The sequence below is a fragment of the Kogia breviceps genome, chromosome 1 (genome assembly GCF_026419965.1).
Source record: "Kogia breviceps isolate mKogBre1 chromosome 1, mKogBre1 haplotype 1, whole genome shotgun sequence".
NCBI lineage: Eukaryota > Metazoa > Chordata > Mammalia > Artiodactyla > Physeteridae > Kogia > Kogia breviceps.
Window position 1 is genome coordinate 47,741,826 of NC_081310.1, and position 12,103 is coordinate 47,753,928.

Below are 12,103 nucleotides of genomic sequence, written 5' to 3' on the forward strand. Positions count from 1 at the left end.
TTCATTCATTCACTCATCCATTCAACAAATACTTATTGCCAGCCCACTTCCTGCCAGACACTGTTCTGGGAAGAAAGAATAAAATTATGCAGCACAGTGGAAAAAACACCTCGCCCTCTGAGAAGTGTGTTCATATCTCTGTTTACATAAGAGAAAACTAAACTCAAAGTGCTTAAGTGGATGTTGCCCAGACTCCACGCCAGTGTTAGCAAAGGAGGGAAATGTGTGTGTGTGTGTGTGTGTGTGTGTGTGTGGTATGTGGGCTTCTCACTGTTGTGGCCTCTCCCGCTGCGGAGCACAGGCTCCGGACGCGCAGGCTCTGCGGCCATGGCTTATGGGCCTGGCCGCTCCACGGCATGTGGGATCTTCCCGGACCAGGGCACGAACCCGTGTCCCCCGCATCGGCAGGCGGACTCTCAACCACTGCACCACCAGGGAAGCCCTCTTTTTTTTTTTTTTTTGGAGGGATAACTTTATGTTTTTTTTTTCATCTTACTACATCATTTTTTTAAACATCTTTAATGGAGTGTGTTAGTTTCTGCTTTATAACAAAGTGAATCAGCTATATGTATACATATATCCCCAAGGAGGCAAAACTCTTGGTGCATGTTTTCTGGTTTAGGAGAAAAATCAGGAAGTTATCATGATGATTTAGGGACATAAACATGAGGAAGTCTGTAACTTGCTAACAGGCTGGGGGTATTGCATTTGATCACATTTAGCACAGCTGGAATTTTCAGAGTATCGGAGAAACACGATTTTAGTGTTTAATCCTAACAGTGACTGAAAGCAACTAATTATTGTCAGAGTCTATGACATGGACCCTTTGGAGACAATGTAATTAGGGAAGAGAATGAAGAAGAGAGGGGGAAGAGGGCAGGAGAAAGAGTAAAGGAGAATAAAGTGGCTAGAGATTTTAGGCCATCCATAACAGAAAGTCAAAGGAAGCCTGGATGAAAAACCTTTTAAACTCCTTTCATTGTTCTTAAATTATTCTCTAATTATTTTCCTCACATCATCTTTGAGTAGAGAGAAGGTGTCATTTTCCTCCTCTGTATTTCCTAGCATAGCTTAATTAATACTTGACTGATTGAAAGATTGACTCATTTGAACCTGGAGTGAAACGGAGCTTTTTAATTTTCTTTCTGCTGAACCTGAAATAGAGCATATAGTAATTAGGAAAGGATCCCTTGTCATCAGAAAGTCCCCGCCACAATAAGCTCTCTGTAACTGAGCAAAAGGAAGGTAGATGATTATTTAGGAGCTGATAAAGCACACTCCCCACTCCCTTCTGCTTTCAGTGATATGGGAGTTTCTTGATCATTATTTCCTCCTTAAATGAGTTACTTGGCTGGAAGATCCGTCTGGATGGTGGGCTAAATGGTGGATAATTGTCATCAAAGTCTGGCCACAGATGTGACTGATGGCCTCTTTTCTATGCCTTTCATTGCCCCTGTTCTCTCTCCAATGACCTCGGTTGACCAATTTACTTTTTTTTTTTCAAGATCTCTTTTCTTTTAGGACCCTTGGGTTAACCAGCATGACTTCATTCATTCATTCAGGGACATTCCCGACTCTGAGCATCTACACAGAATAAGACAGGCAAGGGCCTAGTGGGGGTAGGGCAGGGGAGACTCGTGTGGGGAGAAGAGGCTATAAAGAGGGAAGAGTAGAACCAGAGAGACTGGTTAGGAAGCTGTGTAGTAATTCAGGTGAGGGGTGATGGTGACCTAGCCTTGAAATGGACAGAAGTGGATTGATGCGGGATATATTCTGGAGATAGAAGGGATGAGACCAGCTGAGGGGCGGGAGTGGTGTGAAGCAAGAGGGGTACATGAGTCTCCTGGGGCTACCGTGACAAAGTACTGCAGGCTGGGTGGCTTAAACAACAGAAATGTATTGCCTCACAGCTCTGGAGGCTAGAAATCTGAAATCAAGGTGTTGGCGGGGTTGGTTCCTTCTGAACCAACAGCTTTCCTTCTGAAAGCTGTGAAGGAAGGATCTGTTCCAGGCCGCTCTCCTTGGCTTGTCAACAGCCATCTTCTCTAAATGCCCCTTCATTGCCTTCCCTCTGTGCAAGTCTACCTCTATGTCCAGATTTCCCCTTTTCATAAGGAAACCAGCCATATTGGATTATGGACCCACTTTACTCCAGTATGACCTCATTTTAACTAATTACATCTGCAAAAATCCTGTGTCCAACTAAGGTCATATTTTGAGGTAGGGGTTAGGAACATAGAAATATATCATATATATATACATATATATGATTCTTTGTGCTTTTCTGTATTCTTTTAATTTTTCAAAGAAAACAAATAATTACAATATAGTCAACAAGGGCTGTGATGGTAGGTTATTGGCTCCATGAGAGCTCAGAAGAGAAAGAAATGGATTCAGGGAGGTCTGCAGGCAAAGGACTGACAGTCACAGAAGACCTCCCAGAGGAGGCTGGAAGGACAAGGAGTTTCCCTGTGAACGGACCAAGGGAAGAGGTGAGAAGACATTCCAGGCAGGTGGAACAGCACGTGCCAAAGAATGGCAGTGTGAGAGAGCAGGATGCTCGGGAGAATTTGAAGAAACGTGGCAATAAGAGTGGTGGTGGGAGACGAGGCTAGGGTGAGAGCAGAGACCAACAGCTCACGAGCGATTTGTGCCCCCTTGCTAAGGAGTTGCGATGATCATGCAAGTGACGAAGAGCCAAGGACAGGCTGAGCGGGGGGAGCATGACCCCATTTGGATTTTAGAAGATGAAGTGAAGGAAGGAAAACGAGAGACCAGTCTGAGGGCTTGGACAAATGCGATAACAACGAGGGTGAAGAGGAGGGTGCCTGTGCTCCTCGGGACCCTTTCTCTGCTTCTCCACCTTCTGTCCGCTATACTCATGCCACCAGAGCTGCCTGGCTTGAACCCTGCTTCACCTTCGGCACCTTTGGGCTCCAGCTCTCTCCTAGATTATGCCAAGCTCTTTCCCACTCCGGACCTTCACCCTGCTGTTCCTGCCACCTGCACACAACCGGACCCCGGTCATCCTCCGAACCTCAGTTCAAAGTCACCTCCTCAGAGGCCATGCCGACTGTTTGCTTTATAGCACCAACAGCATATCTTGGCTTCTTTGTTTGTGCACCTGTTTACTATCTGCCTTCTCCCTGCGGAAAGTAAGTAGCTTTACCATATCCGCATCATTCGTGACTATAGATGCAGTGCCTGGGAAGGAACTGACACATAATAGGAGCTCATTAAATGCATTGGCAGAAGGAAAGAAGGGAGAGAGGGAAGGAACAAAAAGACAGTTTGGTGTGGGGGAAGGATGGAGGCTCATGTCCCACTCTGCCCAGTGATATGAGATCCACGGCGGGTGAAAAGGCCGTACCCACACCCTGATAGTGCTGCTTCTGAGTGATGCCTGTACATGTTTTAATTCTGAAATGGTTGCTTTGAAAAAGAATGATGAGTGTAGTAAGAGTCTCCTTACTACAGGAAAACTATAGAGAAAGGAGAAAAAAAAATGCGTTTTAAAGGAGACCTAAAGAATCAGTCATGACTCCAGAACCATCCCAAATTCTAAAAAGGCAAACAAAATCATCATTAGCTAAGAAGTCGAGGGTGTTACTTTGGCCAGCCTATTCCTTTGGGTCAAATAATAAGGGCACACATGTATGGCCAGGCGTGGCTCCAAGAGGCTCTCCATCTACTGACTCATTTAGTTTGCACAACAGCCTACTATTATCAGCTCCATTTTACAAATGAGGAAAGTGAGCCCCGGGTTTAAGTAACCTGCCCAATGTGATAGACTTAGTGAGGAACAGCATCAGGATTCGAACCCAGGATATTTGGTCCCGGAACCGGCACTCTGAAGCACTTAGCTAAACCCCTCTTGGATCAAAGCTGCACCACAGAAGAGTTGTTAAATGTATCACAGATTTGTTATGATCACTGCCAAGTTAGCTTTTTGTCCCTTGTATGAGGTAGGATGGGCTAATTGCTAGAGCGAGTAATCCTTTTTTTTTTTTTAACATCTTTATTGGCGTATAATTGCTTTACAATGGTGTGTTAGTTTCTGCTTTACAACAAAGTGAATCAGTTATACATATACATATGTTCCCATATCTCTTCCCTCTTGTGTCTCCCTCCCTCCCACCCTCCCTATCCCACCCCTCTAGGTGGTCACAAACCACCAGGCTGATCTCCCTGTGCCATGCGGCTGCTTCCCACTAGCTATCTATTTTACATTTGGTAGTGTATATATGTCCATGCCACTCTCTCACTTCGTCACAGCTTACCCTTCCCGCTCCCCATATCCTCAAGGCCATTCTCTAGTAGGTCTGTGTTTTATTCCCGTCTTACCCCTAGGTTCTTCATGACATTTTTTTTTTCTTAGATTCCATATATATGTGTTAGCATACGGTGTTTGTTTTTCTCCTTCTGACTTACTTCATTCTGTATGACAGACTCCAGGTCCATCCACCTCACTACAAATAACTCAATTTCGTTTCTTTTTATGGCTGAGTAATATTCCATTGTATATATGTGCCACATCTTCTTTAGCCATTCATCTGTTGATGGACACTTAGGTTGTTTCCATGTCCTGGCTATTGTAAACAGAGCTGCAATGAACATATTGGTACATGACTCTTTTTGAATTATTGGTTTGCTCAGGGTACATACCCAGTAGTGGGATTGCTGGGTTGTATGGCAGTTCTATTTGTAGTTTTTTAAGGAACCTCCATACTGTTCTCCATAGTGGCTGTATCAATTTACATTCCCACCAACAGTGCAAGAGGGTTCCCTTTTCTCCACACCCTCTCCAGCATTTACTGTTTGTAGATTTTTTGATGATGGCCATTCTGACTGGTGTGAGATGATATCTCATTGTAGTTTTGATTTGCATTTCTCTAATGATTACTGACGTTGAGCATTCTTTCATGTGTTTGTTGGCAATCTGTATAACTTCTTTGGAGAAATGTCCATTTAGGTCTTCTGCCCATTTTTGGATTGGGTTGTTTGTTGTTTTGTTATCGAGCTGCTTAAATCTCAGTGGCTTCCCCCAACAAAGGTTTCTTTCTCATTCATTTCACTGTTCACTGTGGTCAGTGAGGTGCTCTGCTAGCAATCATTCAGGAATATCTTCCATCTCTGCTGTCCCAGAGGCCCTGGCGTCCTCCCCTGGGCCCTTTGCATCTGGCCAGCCAGTGAGCAAACAGAGAGAGAACATGGAGGCCCTTGGGGGGGATTTCAGGAGCCAGGCCCATGTTCCTTTGGCCAGAACTCAGTCACACAGCTCCAGAGGTGTCAGGGGGCTGAGAGGCATGGACTAGCCTGAGCCCAGGATGAGGACGTGGTGGGCATCTTGCCTAGTGCTGCCTCAGTAGTTACCTGTATGGACTTCTGCAGGGGAAACCTGGCAGGAGGGGTGCTGGGAGTCAGAAGACATTGGTTCTGGCCCTGAATCCACCAGTTGTCAACTGTGTGACCTCCAGAAAGTCACAGCTTCTTTTGGTCCCAGATTCCTTATCAATAAAGTGAGGGAACCCAACCAGATGACCCATCTCTGGATTCTTCCAATTCAGAATGTCTACATGACAAAGCATCATTTTATTATTTTTAATAACCATGGTACCTTAATCGTTTCTGTACTGATGACCTATTTGTGCTTTTGTTCAAAATTGCAACCATAATTATAACATTGATTCTGAGGGAAAATACTATCTATTTTCTTCTAATACTCAATATCTAGTTCCACACCATGTATGCATACTCTGGGGGGAAAAAAAAGTTTCCAATTTTGTATTTGGACTAGTTACTTGAAGCAATTAATTAAATTGGGGGAAATACAGACATCTATTTCATCATGCCTTTTTAAGTTAGGTTTTAAGTTATAAGCGTAATATTCCACTAGCAGATTATTTTCTATAATCTGACAATTTTTGTACAAAACAGTACTTACATCTATTAGAGGGCATCTGAGCATGCCAGGTTAGCAAGGTGAGAAACATCAAGAAAATATATATCCAGAGCAGCAGAGTTAATAACTGCTGACCGAGGTTCCACCTGTGCCCTAGCTGCCAGAGAGCCTTGGTTTCTGAAGTGTGTGATATTGTAGCCACAGGGATTTTGCAAGGACTGCAGGGTGGTTTGGGGAGCTGGGACAAGGTTTGGGCAGGCAGAGTGGAGAGGCCTGGGGCTGAAAAAGATGTTTTAAACCCTCAGGAGAGATGGTGAGAGTCAGGTAGAGCCTGTTGGATGGGATTCCTATTTTAGGAATATAGCAGAGTTGGATACCAGAGAGGAGACTAGGGCTAGAAGAAGAAGAGCAGAGCACAGCCCAGAGACAGTCCTCATGTCCCTCTGCCTGACAGTTCTCTCACCACATCCGCTGGAGAACACCCAAGTCAGGCGCTTGTCCCACCCAATGCCACCACCCTCAGCCTCGTCCCAGTGCCATTTTCCCTGAACAACTGCAGTCGTCTCCTCCTGCTCCTGCACTTGCCAATCTGTTCTCTCTCACCCCATTGACAGTGTTCTTTATGAAACACAGATCTATTCTGTCCCCTCCTTGCTTGAAATCCCATGGCCCTTACAGTACACACCAGCCATTGACATGGCTTAGCAGTCCCTGAAGGTGTAGGGCCACCTGCCTCGAGGGCTTCACATCACCCCACTGTCACCCCCACTCACTGCTGCTGCGTCCAGCCACACTGTCCTTTCAGGTCCTCTGCAGGAGAAGCAACAGGTCCAATTGTTCATCTGAAAAAAACACAATGAACACATTATTTCCTGTGTTTCCAGACTTTGTGGTGGGGGAGGGGACAATTTATCATGTATTAACAATTGAACTCATTGCTTTAAATTTAGAGGCACTTCATCTGAAAAGGTATTGGAGAGTTGAAAGAAAACACATCATGCATATTACCTGAAAGTGCTTTAGAGAAGTTTAGTCTATGTCCTCAAGAGTTTTCAGACACGCTGACCACATGTTTGCTGTTTTTGTCATTCAGATCTTAGTGAAGCCATCCCCACCCAGAGCCTGCCCTGGCTTCCCTGATGGGTATCACTCACTTTCACAGCACCCCGGGCTTCTCCTTCATAGCAACTATATACTTACATACCGGTCTGCGGGGTTCTTTGATGAGTGTTTGCTTCCCACACCAGACTTTGAGCAAAAAAGGGACAAGGATTGAGCCTGCCTTCTCCTGGATACCCAGGACCCAACACAATTCCCAGCATGTACTAGGTGCTGCATAAGTAGTCCCTGAAGGAATGACTGAGCAGACTCTGTCCTGATTGTCATTTCCTTTTCACCTCTTAATCCCCTCCAGGACAGCTTGCTTACTCTTTCCCCTGTGCCGCTCCCATGCCCTTTACACAGAGTTTGACCACAGGACCCTTGATCACACCGTGCTTCTGCTATTTTTGTCTCCGCTCCTTACTAGACAGGGAGGAACTCAGGATCTGAATGCACAAGGCCAGACACATAGTGGGTGTTCCGTGAACGTTTATTGCATTGAACTGTGACCTCCACGAGAGTAGCTCTGGCCCAGATGCCCTGACTACACAAGAGCAAGAAGTAACACCCAAGGAGGCTCCCTGCAGCAGGCCCTGCTGCTGCTGTGTATGAAAATAAACCTCTTTCCCACCTCTCCTCGCCCATGATCCATGCATCCTCTCACTCAGCACATGGCTTCTGAGCTTACAGAAAAGGGTCATCAGCTCAACCTGCTCATTCAGCAGTTTTTGAACCTGATAATTGTCCAGAAACACTTGGGTTGTTTGTTATAAACATAAATTCCTGGCCGTACCGTAGACCTACTGAATCAGGGTCTCCAGGAGTGTAACTCGGGAACCTGCATCCTTTAATCCCTTGGTGACACACTTGGTGACTCCCTTCCCTGGCCAGGCCATCCTGCCATCACCTGAGATCTTTGGGTGAGGAGATAAAGCAAGCACAGTGATGACCACAACACAAGGTACGGGGTCAATGGAACATTTGAGGAAAGGCCCAAGGGAAGTTCTTTGCCCCCAAGTTACAAATACGAGGTGGCCCCCCACACATACCCAGGAGTCTGCAGCTGCAGCAGAGGAATCTTCTAAGGCTCTGAGAGAAACCTGACCCTCCTGCTTCACCCTACTCCCTACAAGAAGGCTAAAGATTTAAACCATTTGGAAGTCACTCTGGAGAAGGTTTCAGGGATTTCAGTTGGGTGCCATCATGATCCTTATCATTAACATTTCTAGAAAGCATTTGCTATCTAACAGACACTATTCTTCAGCTTCACATGTATTATTTCACCTGACAGGCAGAAATTACAAGAGGCCGGTGCAAAGTAGAATGCCCTTCCCCCTTCTTGGGGAGCTCCAGAAGCAACAGCAGTCTGAGGGCCAGCCCTAGTCACAACTCTGGAGCAGCTCTTGGCTCTCAGAGATGGATCAGACATCCCTGTGGCAGGAGCCATCCCAGTACACTTCCAGGGGTTCCAAAGCCTGGAGGGAAGCTGGGGCCTGCAGAGGGCTAGGTGCTCTCCCCAGGTCTCACTTTATGAGCTCAACAGTCCTCCAGACACCATCAGATGTTCCCCAAGCGACCCTTTTCCATTCCTGTTGCTGGATGCCAGAGTCTAGAATTACAGCCACAGAACTGCAGACCAGTTCTAAGCGGGGAGGTCATCTGTGAAGCCCTTTTCATTTGAATGGCGGGGGGTGTGGAGGGGGTCCATGGTTCTCTGGCCATGAAGACTGGGCTACAGGTGAGGGATGGGGAAGAAGAGCTCAAGGCTAGAATTAGTCCACTGTTACAGGGAGATCACTCGCTATTTTATAGATTATGTTTTATAGTATTTTACAGTTTACGAAATGCATTAAACATATTGAGCTCTTAATCTTCACAACCTCATTACAAGGGAAGCTTATTAGCTTCATCTTGTAGCTGAAGTTTGGTAACTGGCCACGGTCACAAGAGTTGACCCAGGGCTCAAACCCAGGTCTTCTGGTTCCAGGATCTGTGTTCTCCATCAACACCTCACATGCAGGCAGACAGACGCTTGTGGGAAGAAAGAATGGATGAATGACTCTCTCCCAGCTAGATACTATGAAGGATATAGAGATGAATACTGCTCACTTTCAAGAAAACTGAAAGGACCTTTTCCCCTCTTCTCCCTCCTCATAACCACTTCCACAACCACAATCAAGGTCGGTTAGCATCTATTGTTGGTTTTACAAGAATAGATGAATTGTTTTTCAAACAATTGTGATACTTGAGAGCCAACCAAAGGATGGGGTCTCCCGAGAGCATTTCTAAGGCTCAAAGTGTGGCTCCTTTTGCAAAAATGTTCATAGAAGCTCTAACTTTTAATTCATACCACCAAGGAGATATTTGATTGTTTCCTGGAAATGCTAATAATGCAAAGCTCATAAATACTAATGAAACACTACAGATGAGCAGAGCTCAGCAAGTAACATGGCGGGCCTAGAAGAGAATTCATAGATTAAAAAATATAAAGAATACCTTTTAATTGAATTTTCCCCAGACAGGGTTCCCAACTGTTAATGAATAGTCTCTTTGGCTGTATGGAGAGTAGACTCAAATAAGTACCTTTAGGAATCCAGAAGTGAATTATTGACTTAGCTTTAGCTTGAAAAGAAATCTGTTTGTTCACAGGCTATTTTAGGTGCCATGGGATGGATGAGTTTGAGACAAAGGTTGGGGTGGGTGGGAGGGCCTGGAACATTGAAATAAAGACACAATTCAAATGCATGCTTTTATTTCATCCAACTTAGCATCCTAAGCTGGAATTTGCTTCTTCTATTTGCCTTTTGGCATGATCCCTCAATGATAATAAGATCCCTGGAATGTACAAGGCTCCATGATACCAGAAACCTTATCTTTGTCATTCATTCCTGAATCCTCAATACCTAACACAGTGTGTGGCACATATTAGGTGCTCAATAAATGTCTGCTAAATGGATGAAACATCTTCTCTTAAAACACCTACCAGAGGTTTTCAGATTCTGTTATCTTTTCCTGAAGGGCAGCTCTGATCACAACATCCTCCTGTTATAAAGCCCCCCAAATAAACACACCCTATGAAGGCCCTCTCTACCTTGGCCACAGCCTACAGTCCTTCCCTCTCCCACCCTGAGCTCCAGGCTCACCAGAAGGCCCCTCGTTCTCCTGCTGATGTTCTAGAAGTTTCACTGCCTGGAATCTTTGAACATCCTTCTCACACATTTTTCTGTCAAGATCCTACTCATCTCTTAAGATGCTCTATTCTCAAGTGGCTCTACTTTTACGAAACTGCCCTAATATTCTCCAAGGGCTTGATGCCCTTCTTCTCTCTCCCTGGCTGAACCCAAGAGTGGGCTCTGATTCACATATGCTCCCCACAGAGACCAGCACGACCCCTGGCACAGCAAAGTTTGTCAGCAAGTGTTGTTTGCTGCTGTCTAACTGAATCACAGAAATGCAGTGCAAGGAGCATCTGGTCCCCGAAAGTGTACGTGCAGGGTCAGGTTAGAGAAAAGCACCTCACAACAGAGCAGAAAAATCCCTCTGGATGGGCCAAAGAATACTGGGCCATACAAGGTTGAGGTCAAAGCAAAGGTTACAGCAAAGGGAGAAGGAGAACCCAGGGAAGAGGCCAGTGGTGTGAGAAGGAGGAAGCAGCGAAGTGGCCTCACTGAGGGGCTATGGGGAGACCAAGGGTGGCTTTCCTCTATAAAAAGCCTGTATGTGTGATGGTGTGTGGGCAGGTCTGTGGCGTGACATGTTCCCAGATACTAAGAGGGGCTCAGGCAAAGCCTCCAGCAAGGAGACATAACTTCTCAGGATGCTCTTCTTTGTTGCATGTTGAATTTAAGTTCAGGTGCCATATGCTTTCTAAAAACCTCCCCTTGGGTGGGACTGGATTTTTCCTGTATGTATCTTCATGCATTTGTGAGGTGTCTGACAATGGGAGATAAATCTCTTTGTAGTCTTCTGCAACAGACGGGGATAAATGTTTCAGTCAACCTGAGGGATAGCAAAGGATTGTAAGATTCTATAAATTCTGGGCTACTTGCCAGAAATGGGTTAATTCCACACAAAAGAACAGGAGGCCCAGAGCAATACCTGTGAACGGCTCACCGCTTGGGGATCAGGAGCCAAACCTCCCAGAATCCAGAAGGCCAGCTCTGCCACACCCTCACTGTGTGACCTGTGCCTCCGTCTCTTGCAGGATGGGGGGAGTAACTGCACCTCTTTCATAAGGTTGTGATGAAGACTAAATGAGTCGATAGGTGCAAAGTGCCTAGAACAGTGCCTGGCATATAATAAGTGCCAGCTTACAGCATGATGTCAGGCTCCGTGGGCCAAATGGCACAGGTACCAATTTATACAATTGCATAAACTGTATAAATAATGTTATGAGGGGATAGGTCCACATGCCTGCAGGATGGAGATCCTGGGTGTGCCTGGATGGATCCATGGGCACTGGGTATGTAGGACACTTATAGAGTGTGTTATCCAAGGAATCAGACCCCCAAGGACAACCGCTGGGACACCACGTGTAACACACCGCCCAGGTGTGTAACACACATTCATGCTCCAGTGCAGGACAACCCAATGAAGCCCAGACTTCAAAATGATTCTGGACCCAGGTCCCCAGTGCTTCCCTCCATTCACAACTCACCATCCCAATGCTCACTTAAAAGTAATTTACTTGAAGGTGATTTAGAAAAGTATCAAATAAAATACAAATATAAAGTCATCATCCTTAGTTTTTCTGCTTGCCCAGCAGCCTTAGAAGAGTGCTGGACCCATTGTTCAGAGGTCTGGGTGTTCATCACAGCTCTGTGTGTCCTCAAACATGTCACCTCAACACTATGGGCCTCAGATTCTGCATCTTTAAGTGAGGGAGCTGGTCAGGATGATTTATAAGGTCTACAGCCTGGGCAATGTCTTATTTTATTTTCCTGAGCAATGTCTTATGCCAAGAGGTCTCTTCAATTTCTTTGAATTATCCCTGTCCTTCAAGTCTTGTTTAGACCCGAGAACCTGTGGATTCCAGAACTGAAGGCACCTCTAAGACCTTATACTTGAGAGCTGAGGCCTGAGATATATGTAGAGAGTTGG

General features: G+C 45.6%; 1 protein-coding gene across 1 annotated transcript in view; it reads left to right on the forward strand.

Annotated features, from left to right (window-relative positions):
• KIAA0040 (KIAA0040 ortholog) overlaps window positions 1-12,103 on the forward strand; it is a 33,234-nt gene that overhangs the window by 19,611 nt on the left and 1,520 nt on the right. The window lies entirely within an intron of this gene.